Source organism: Canis aureus, chromosome 23 (genome assembly GCF_053574225.1).
Source record: "Canis aureus isolate CA01 chromosome 23, VMU_Caureus_v.1.0, whole genome shotgun sequence".
Lineage (NCBI taxonomy): Eukaryota > Metazoa > Chordata > Mammalia > Carnivora > Canidae > Canis > Canis aureus.
In genome coordinates this window covers 22,103,651-22,113,499 of record NC_135633.1, presented here as the reverse complement: position 1 = coordinate 22,113,499, position 9,849 = coordinate 22,103,651, and the positions used below count along the sequence as shown (strand labels likewise).

The following is a 9,849-nucleotide window of genomic DNA, read 5'->3' as shown; positions in this document are numbered from 1 at the left end:
CAGCAAAAGAAACAGTCAATAAAACTAAAAGGCAACCTACAGAATGTAAGAAGTTGTTTGCAAATGACATATCAGATAAAGGGCTGGGATCCAAGATCTGTAAAGAACTAATAAACTCAACACCCTAAAAAACAAATAATCCAAAACAAAACAAACAAACAAACAAACAAATAATCCAATCAAAAAATGGACAGAAGTCATAAACAGACATGTCATCAGAGAAGACCTACATCTGGCTAACAGACACATGAAAGATGTTCCACATCACTTGGCATCAGGGGAATACAAATCAAAACCACAATGAGATACCACCTCACACCAATCGGATGGCTAAAATTTACAAGACAGGAAACAATAAATATTGGTGAGGATGCAGGAAAAGAGGAGTCTTCTTACACTGTTGGTGAGAATGCAAACTTGTACAGCCACCCTGGAAAATAGTATGGAGGTTCCTCAAGAAGTTAAAAATAGAACTACTCTATGACCCAGCAATTGCACTATTAGGGATCTACCCCAAAAATGCAAATGTAGTGATCCGAAGGGGCACCTGCACCCCAATGTTCATAGCATCAATGTCCACAATAGCCAAACTGGGAAAGAACTGAGATGTCCTTTGACAGGTGAGTGGATAAAGATGTGAGATATATATATATGTGTGTGTGTGTGTGTGTGTATATATATATCACATATAGAATGGAGTATCATTCAGCCATCAGAAAAGATGAGTCTTTACCATTTACATTGATGTTGGTGGAACTGGAAGGTATAATGCTGAGCAAAGTGGGTCATTCATAGAAAGACAATTATCATATTGTTTTATTCATATATGAAATAGAAGAAACAGTGCAGAGGATCATAGGGGTAGGGAGGGAAAACTGAATGGGAAGTCACCAGAGAGGGAGGAAAACCATGAAAGACTTAACTATAGGAAACAAACTGAGGGTTGCTGGAGAGGAGAGGGATGTAAGGAAGGAGAGATTAGATTATGGGCATTAGGGAGGGCACAAGATGTGATGAGCACTGGGTGTTATACACAACTGATAAATTATTGAACAGTACATCTGGAACTAATGATGTACTACTGTATGTTGGTTAATAGAATTTAAATTTAAAAAAAATACTGCAAGATTTCTCCAAGAGATTAAAAACTTAAGGGTTTGTGGCCCATTCTTTATGACTGGGATGGTGAAAAGTCCCCTGTTGACCCTGTACTACTTCAATGGATTCTTTTAAATGGCTTATTAAAATACAGAGGGTCTGACATCAGATTCTTCAGGTGCATCGTAGGACAGTCTCATGCACCAACACTATTATTGCCTCCTTTCTGGTTCATCCTGACAGAAGACTCTTTCAAAGGGTCAAAGGGCCTGAAGACAAATATTAACAATTAAATACTTACATTGTAGCTACTGTAACTTTCTCTCATCATGAATGGGAATATCAACCTCTGTTCAAGTGCAATCATATCAAAGATATCCAGTCTAACATCATATTACGAAAGTCCTATCTAGCACTTCTGATTTTCTCTGTACTGCTCTCATTTTTTATAGTGCATAGTTCTCTCCGTTTTATAATACATCTTACCTAGTCACTATGTTACTGTTTATTAGATGCCCTCTCCAACTCTGCTCTTTAGGATTTTAGTATCATAAGACATACACCTTATTTGTTTACTGATGTGTCTCAAACTCCAGAGTGATTGCCTGCCATATGGTAAGTACAATGAAAGCATTTTGTCAGGGACTTAATCTAGAAAAAGTGAGTAGGAAACTATGCTGAGAAAGAGACATTTAAATTGCCATGTGAAAGTAGAAAAAGAGCCAACTAGAAAATAGATAAAGAGGGAAAAAAAGATCCATATCTAACATGTCTTAAAATGTGTTTATATCATAAAAATTTTTTAACTCTCATTTTATTTCATAACATATTATGAACATTTTCATGCCAATAAATATATTCCCAACTTATAATTTGTGTTTTAGATAGTGGTCATATATTTTGTTTTGTAGGGGATGGGGAAGTTTCTTCTTAGGTTCCCTGACAGGTCTGAAATTAAACTGAGAAAGAGAGACAAACAGAAGAAAAGTATGCACATTTCATTGAATTTTTACATGTACATGGGAGCCTTCATAAGAGAATGAAGAAATGACCAGAGCAGGAAGCTTTTAAACTTTTTTAAAGTTTTATTTTATTTTACTTATTTATTCATGAGAGGGAGAGAGGCAGAGACACCAGCAGAGGGAGAAGCAGGCTTCATGCAGGGAGCCCGACGTGGGACTCGATTCCGGGTCCCCAGGATCACACCCTGGATGAAGGTGGTGCTAAACTACTGAGCCACCTGGGCTGCCCTATACTTTTTTAGACAAAGAAACAATAGAGTTGGGGAGAATTGACACAGATGTTTGGGTCAGGGAGAGTAAATGGTAAAGAAGTAACACGGAAGGTAACAGTGTCACAGGTTTGTTTGTAGGTTCCTTTGGTGCCATTGCTGGGCTGGTGAGAGTCTGTTGCCACAAATAATTTCCTTCTTGCCTCTAGGCAAAAAAGTGGAAACTTTTTCTGTGCTTGCTTCTTAATTGCCTTCAGCTCAAAATAAATTTTATGCCACAGAGGCATATTATGAGTTTGCAAATTCTGGTTTCCTTCAGTTTCATACATATTGGACATATATGCATGAAATTCAATATTCCAATTTACCAAACATCATATAGTGAAATAAAATCTCTCACAACCCAAAAAATCCTCTCTGGATGCAATCACCATCAGCAGCTCTTATGTATTCTTTCAGATTATTCCATGTATATAGACTTAAAAATCTAAATGGTAGCATATTCAATACTTCACTACTTTTTACTTTATATGTTGTTATTCCTGCATCTCAAATCTCTTTATGTACAAGTTCTTTCATCTTTGTATGATAATTTCCCTTTTTTACATTTGGAATATATCTAAACTATGTTGGGGGGCATAAACTTTGCAAACCTCATCTTTTCCATTTAAGTTTAAATGGAAACTTAAAAATTATTTCTGAGAGGAATTGTTGGATCTTAGGACATCTTCCCTCTCTTCAGAGAGGTGATATCAATTTGCACACGCATGAAAAAAGTACAAGATCAACTATTTCCCTATGTCCATCAAAAAATGTTGTTGGTTTTCAAATATTTGCCATTTGCAGGTGTAAAGCAATGTCATTTACACATTTTCTTATATAAATGGGACCATATGGTATATATTCTTTTGTGCCTGGCTTTTATTGTTTAACATAAGAATAATCCATGTTGTTGCATACATCTGTGATTCTACAATGTCTATTGCTGCTTTGTAATTCATTATGTGAATATACTACATGTCTTTCAATTACCTCTACCATCAATAGACATTTAAGTTCATTCAGGTTTGAGCTATTATGAATAACATTTTTACACATTTCTTCCTGCTAATATGCATATAATTACCCTGATCCAGGTTGATTTCTTAACAGTTTCTCCAGAATGCTCAGCCATCCAAAAGCAGAGACCAGTTTTTGAACCTCTGATATGAGACCATTTTCTTGGGAGAAGTGCCCAGCCAATTGTTGGTGGATTCCATGATGATGTGAGTAATAGCATGAGTGACATTTCTTTATGTGAGGAGATATGAATGTCAAATGCAAATATGTCTTTATTGTCTGCAATACTACTCATAGAACCACAACATGTGGTTAGGGGTTCATATAACATTATTCTGACTCTAAACAATTGATTTCTCAAATACAGAGTTGTAACACTCTAATTACACCCATGGAATTCATGGTATTTGCAATGTATTTATCACCCAAAGCATATGGGCTAAGAGGATAATGGGATAGATTATACAGGATAAAGAAAACTGCCAGTTGGGAAAAAAAACACCTCCAAATGGAGGTGCTATCCTACAGTATGTGGCATATGCTTGAATAAGAACAATTGGACAATTTATGGTGCCATATCCTCTCCAGCCAGATTTCTAATTCTAGTAGTCAAGGGATAGCGTGCAGAGTAAACTTTCTATTACATGCCATAACTGAGGGGGTTCAAGGCAGGCAACCACAGTATATGCCTCTTTGGCTTGTGGATTATTTAGAGCTAAAAACAATCAAGGCCCAGTAGACTCAGGAAGAGCTTTTTACCAAACCCTTAACTTCCTAAAAGAATTTAGATGACAGGTCTGTACTAGGAAGAGAGCTATGATCAAAAATAACTTCTTATATGGGAAAGACTTATTTGCATGATGCAGCAACCTTTGTTTACCAACCATCTATTTTCAGCTTCCTGTGAATTCCTCCCCTTTGAGACCTCATCTCCCTCTCCCTTTCTGCTTAGCTCAGCATGGTATATAGGTTTCCCTTGCTTTCCAAAAGTAGTGCATTTCTGTAACATCTTTGGTAAGCTGAAATGGCATAAAACAAAGAAGCAATAACCTTTAACTTATATGAAAATTTTTTTGAGTTATTCCCAGAATATATCTTCCTATCTTCATAACTATGGATTTGAAAGGTTGGAAGTCTTAGTTACCAAGAGAGATATACTTCTACTAGAAAATACAGCCATGATTCTATTTAATTAATATTTAAGATTCCACGCCCCCCCCCCACCCCAGTCATTACGGATATGTCATGGCATCTTCCTAGTTAGGATAGTTAAGCCTGATTATCAAGAAGAAATTGTATTGATTTTACACAGGTTTTAAAAGATGAAGTTAATTTATGGCTGTATTGGAAACATTGCAAAATTATATCTGGAGATAATGGATGTATAGTTTTTAATTCATGAATAAGCTAAGGACGGTAGGATTTATGATGTGTCATTTAAAGTCTGAGTTTTCCCTGGTGACTCTAAGGTCAGTTTGCAACAGTTCTCACTGATTAACAGACACTTCTTAAAAGTAGAAATTTATATAAAAAATAGTAAAAGGGATTAAAAGGGAAAGGAGGGGAATGGAGTGGGAAAAATAGAGAGGGAAACAAACCATGAGAGACTCCTACTCTGGGAAACAAACAAAGAGTTGCAGAAGGGGAGGTGGGCAGGGGGTTGGGGTAACTGGGTGACAAGCACTAAGGAGGGCACTTGATGGGATGAGCACTGGGTCTTATACTATATGTTGGCAAATCGAACTTAAATAAAAATAAATGTAAAAAAATAGAAACTTAAATAGCCAAGAAATAAATAACAGGATTTGAAACCTCATTAATAACAGAGAAATGCAAATTAAAATCACAATGACATATCTTGACATGTGTACCAGTTTGCTAAATGAAAACACTTTCAATATGAACAGTTAGAAAACAGAGCAATGGAAACTTCTATTCTGTGAAGTCCAAGGTATAAATTGGTATACTCCACTTTGGACAATATTTTGAAATTATTAAATAAATAAATAAATATATATATATATGTATATATAATCTCACAGACAGAATTATGAATTTCATTAGAAATGAATATATATGCATATATATCTTTATATATATCTTTAACTATATATAATTATATATATATATCATAGAATCATGAATTTCATTAGAAATGTATATATGTATATATGTATATCCTACGACCCAAAAAACTTCACCCTCAGGGATAGATTCTAATGAAAGTCATAATTCTGTCTGTGAGCATCTGGTTTTACTAAAGAGGACTGCAGATTGCAACATAATAATCAAAAGCCATGATGATCAATATAATGATTTATCTTCCAGTGAATGTATGGTTGAAGATCATGTGTGAGGCAACCCTCAAAACTGATCCCCCCTGGGGTACCTGGGTGGCTCAGTCAGTTAAGAATCCAACTCTTGGTTTCAGCTCAGGTCATAATCTCAGGGTCCTAAGATGAACCCTGTGTCAGGCTCCACATTCAGGACATAGTCTACTTGAGATTCTCTTTCCTCCCTCTGCTCCTCCCTCTTGTGTTCTCTCTCTGCTAAAAACAAAACAAAACAAAACAAAACAAAACAAAGCAAAACCAAAACCAAAACCAAAACCAAAACCAAACAAAACCCACCTGATCTCCATCAAATGAATTAGAATATTCTCAGCATCCTGGGGATAGTAAAAGTGAAGAGTCAATAGTGGCTACATGAGAAAAAAGGAAAACCAATTCAGATATACATTGCTTCTAACCCTGGAACTTCTACTACTAAAAAACGAGTTGTGAATCTGAGTGGCATTCAAAAGAGATATCTTAGCTTTCTCTTTTGGAATTTGGGAGGTAGAAGAGGCGTGGAAACAATGACAAAGATAAATGATCACACACAGTAGTCATTGAAGAGTTACAGATCAACTAAATATTTAAGGAGACTATATGCTAAGCTATATAGTTTGGAATTGTTCAATTTCAACAAATAATTGTCAAATAATAATAATAGTTTGTTGAATAGCTGTTGAAATTGTTAAGTAATTATTGAAATAATAATCTCTACAAACTTAGGGAACAAAACAGGAAATGAAGGCAATTTGGAGTCTGTAATGCTTCAGTTGTCCAGGAAAGAGCTTTGGGGGCCTAAAACATGGTAAAAGAAAAGATAGGTTATAAGAAACATTTTTAAAAGTTAAAATTGGTGGGGTGGGGGGAGGGGCAGGGCGGCTCAATGAGGTGTGTCTGCCTTTGACTCAGGTTATGATCCTGGGATCCCAGGGTGGAACTCCACTGGGCTCCCAATGGGGGAGCCTGCTTCTTCCTCTGCCTATGTCTCTGCCTCTCTCTCTGGATCTCTCATGAATAAATAAATAAAATCTTAAAAGTAAATAAAAAATATTTTAACATGTAGAATGTCCTATGTGAAATAAAGTTCTATTATTTTCAGAATGAAAATATTTAATTTTGTCAATTTCTTTCTTCCAAAATGAAAATTCAACCCCTTCTTTCCTCTTGGCTTACCTTTTTGTTCACTTAGAATTCCACTCTTTCACTTTCACACACCTTGGACTTTAACTGGGTAATATGAATTAAAATTTTATTTTCAACCCCTGCTCCCACATGCCATCACCCAAATGGAAGTAATTAATTTGCTCTTCATGCCTTGAGGGACAAAATGAATGAATACTTGTTTTGCATGAATTTGCTCAATACTTAACAAGATAACAGAGATTCCTCTCCTTGTGAGATGCTTGAAGGACTTCAGTACAGTGGTGTAACCTTTTCTCTGGATTCCATGGAATACAATAAGCCAGTCCAGTCCATAGTCCTGCAAGGAAACTTTGGACATAATCACTCTTATAGCAATGACTCTTCAGTTTCAATTGTTTGTTGTTAGGCATATTTTCTACCACTTTCTTAGGAAGAAATATTGAATGAAAAAAAATAAAAATTGAAGGCAGAATACAGAGATCAGACTAAATAAAAGGTAGCTTTTAGTAACAGGTATAACAGACAAGATTATCTTGATCTCTTTCTCCTCCTGTTAATATGTCCTGCCACCTAAATTTATGGTACCATAAAGTGAGGGGAGTGTATTATATACTTTGAAGCTTCACACAAGTGAAGTGAGACCCTACAGGTAGGGTGGCAGTGGGAAGGAATTATGGAATACCTGGCTTAGCAGTGCTTCTGCTTTAAACACTGGGGAAAAATTAGAGAGGAAGACAAACCATGAGAAACTCCTAACACTGGGAAACAAACAAAGGGTTGTGGAAGGAAAGAGTTGGGGGATGGGGTGACTGGGTGAGGGGCACTAAGGAGGGCATTTAATGGGATGAACACTGGATGTTATACTATAAGTTGGCAAATTGAATTTAAATTAAAAAAATAAATAATTAAATAAAAAAGTAAATACTGGGGAAAATTGTTTTTGGAAATGGAGGTCATGATCCAGGGATCCTTAACAAAATGCTGTCAGCTTCAATGCTTGTCTGATCCAGATGTGCTTTCTCTACACTGTCACAGCGTTGGAAATCTAGGGTGCTCATGCTCATGGCCCTGGATTGCTTTGTGGCCATCTACTTTTCCTCTTCGCTATGCCACTATCCTCACCAATTCTATCGTTGCCAAGGCCAAGTTTCTCACCTTCCCTCTAGGTGTGATACTTGCCATTCCTTTTACATTACTCACCAAACATCTTCCCTATCGCAAGGGTAATATAATTTCCCATACCCACTGTGGTCACATGACTGTGGCCAAGTTGTCCTGTGGCAGTATCAAGGTCAATGCCATCTATAGTCTGATGGTTGCCCTTCTGATTGGGGACTTTGACATCCTGTGCATCACAGTCTCCTACTCCATGATTCTCTGGGCAGTGGTCAGCCTCTCCTCAGCAGATGCTCAGCAGAAGGCCTTTAGCACCTGAACTGCCCAAATCTGTGCTATAGTCATCACCTATGTCTCAGCCTTCCTTACTTTTTTTTTTTACTCACCATTTAGGGGGTCATACAGCCCTCCACAGCTTTCATATTTTTGTGGTTAACCAATACCTGCTCCTGCCCACCCACTCTGTATCTTATTGTCCATGGGACAAAGACTAAACAAATACAAAAAGGAATCAGAAAGGGAGACAGAACGTAAAGACTGCTAACTCTGGGAAACGAACTAGGGGTGGTAGAAGGGGAGGAGGGCGGGGGTGGGAGTGAACGGGTGATGGGCACTGGGGGTTATTCTATATGTTAGTAAATTGAACACCAATAAAAAATTTAAAAAAAAACAAATACAAAAAGGGATACTCAAATTTTTCCTTAGCAAAAGACCACTGAAGAAGGAGATATAAGTAAATCCCAATGTAACAAAAGGAAAATGATTTCAAAGATGAAGAGGGCATCTATACTAGACAGACAGTGGATATGTGTTTTGACAGTGACTAACCAATCTTCTTAATTGATTATTCCTATACTTTTCTAAGACTTTATACATCAACTTGAAAATTTTTCTTTAAAAAGGACCCAGAAACCAATTTGATGAAATCCAAGAAAACTATTCCTAATGCCTTTTTATTATTTGCATGATACCAGACTTGGTGCCATTATAGTAATACATGAGATAGAGTTTTGTCCCTGAAGAATTTCCCAACTAGTAGATAAAACTCAAGAAAGGGATTATGCTAGTTATTAAAAACACTGTTAATTTCTAGTAAAAGCACTGGCCCTAGTACTTCATAGTTTTTTGCTAAACTAGAAAATATATTTTCCATCAAGGAATAAACATGCAATATTACCATTCATTTGTTTATTAATATATACCATAAATATATTTTGAGCACTTACTTTCTTAGGACATTGTAGTACAAACACTGATAAAAATGGATATTGCTACATATGTATACACACATGAAACCATCATTAACTTGATTACAACAAAGTTAATTAACATATTCATCACCTTCAAAATTTCCTTTTACATCTTTGTGATCCAACCATAGCCTGAACCTGACACCACTGACATGCTTTCTTTCACTATAGATTAGCTTCACTCTATAAAGATTAACTCTATAAAATTCTGGAATTTTATATAAATTAAATATTACTGAATGGGATCTTTTTAGCCCTGGCTGCTTCCATGACCACTTTGTTTCATCAAATTATCATTGTGTTAATCACACATACATTTTTCTTGGAAATACCAAAATAAATCTGTTATCTGTTGTTGAACATTTTGTTTGTTTCCAGTTTTTGTGTATTACAAATAAAGCTGCTATGATCATTCATGTGCAAGTATTTGAACAAACATATACTTTCATTTCTCTTGGGTAAATATCTAGGAGTGAAATAGCAGATATATATATAAAGATTTTTTAAGAAATTGACAAAATTATTTCTAGAATAGGTGTATTTTACATTCTCACCAGTGGTACATAAAATTTCTTGTTCTGCACCCTCACAAACATTTAGTATGGTTAGTTTTTTTTAT

General features: G+C 35.9%; 1 pseudogene; it reads left to right on the top strand.

Annotated features, from left to right (window-relative positions):
* The first annotated feature begins 606 nt into the window (after positions 1 to 606).
* On the top strand, positions 607 to 8,514 carry LOC144295139 (olfactory receptor 52N1-like; annotated as a pseudogene).
* Positions 8,515 to 9,849: the final 1,335 nt, after the last annotated feature.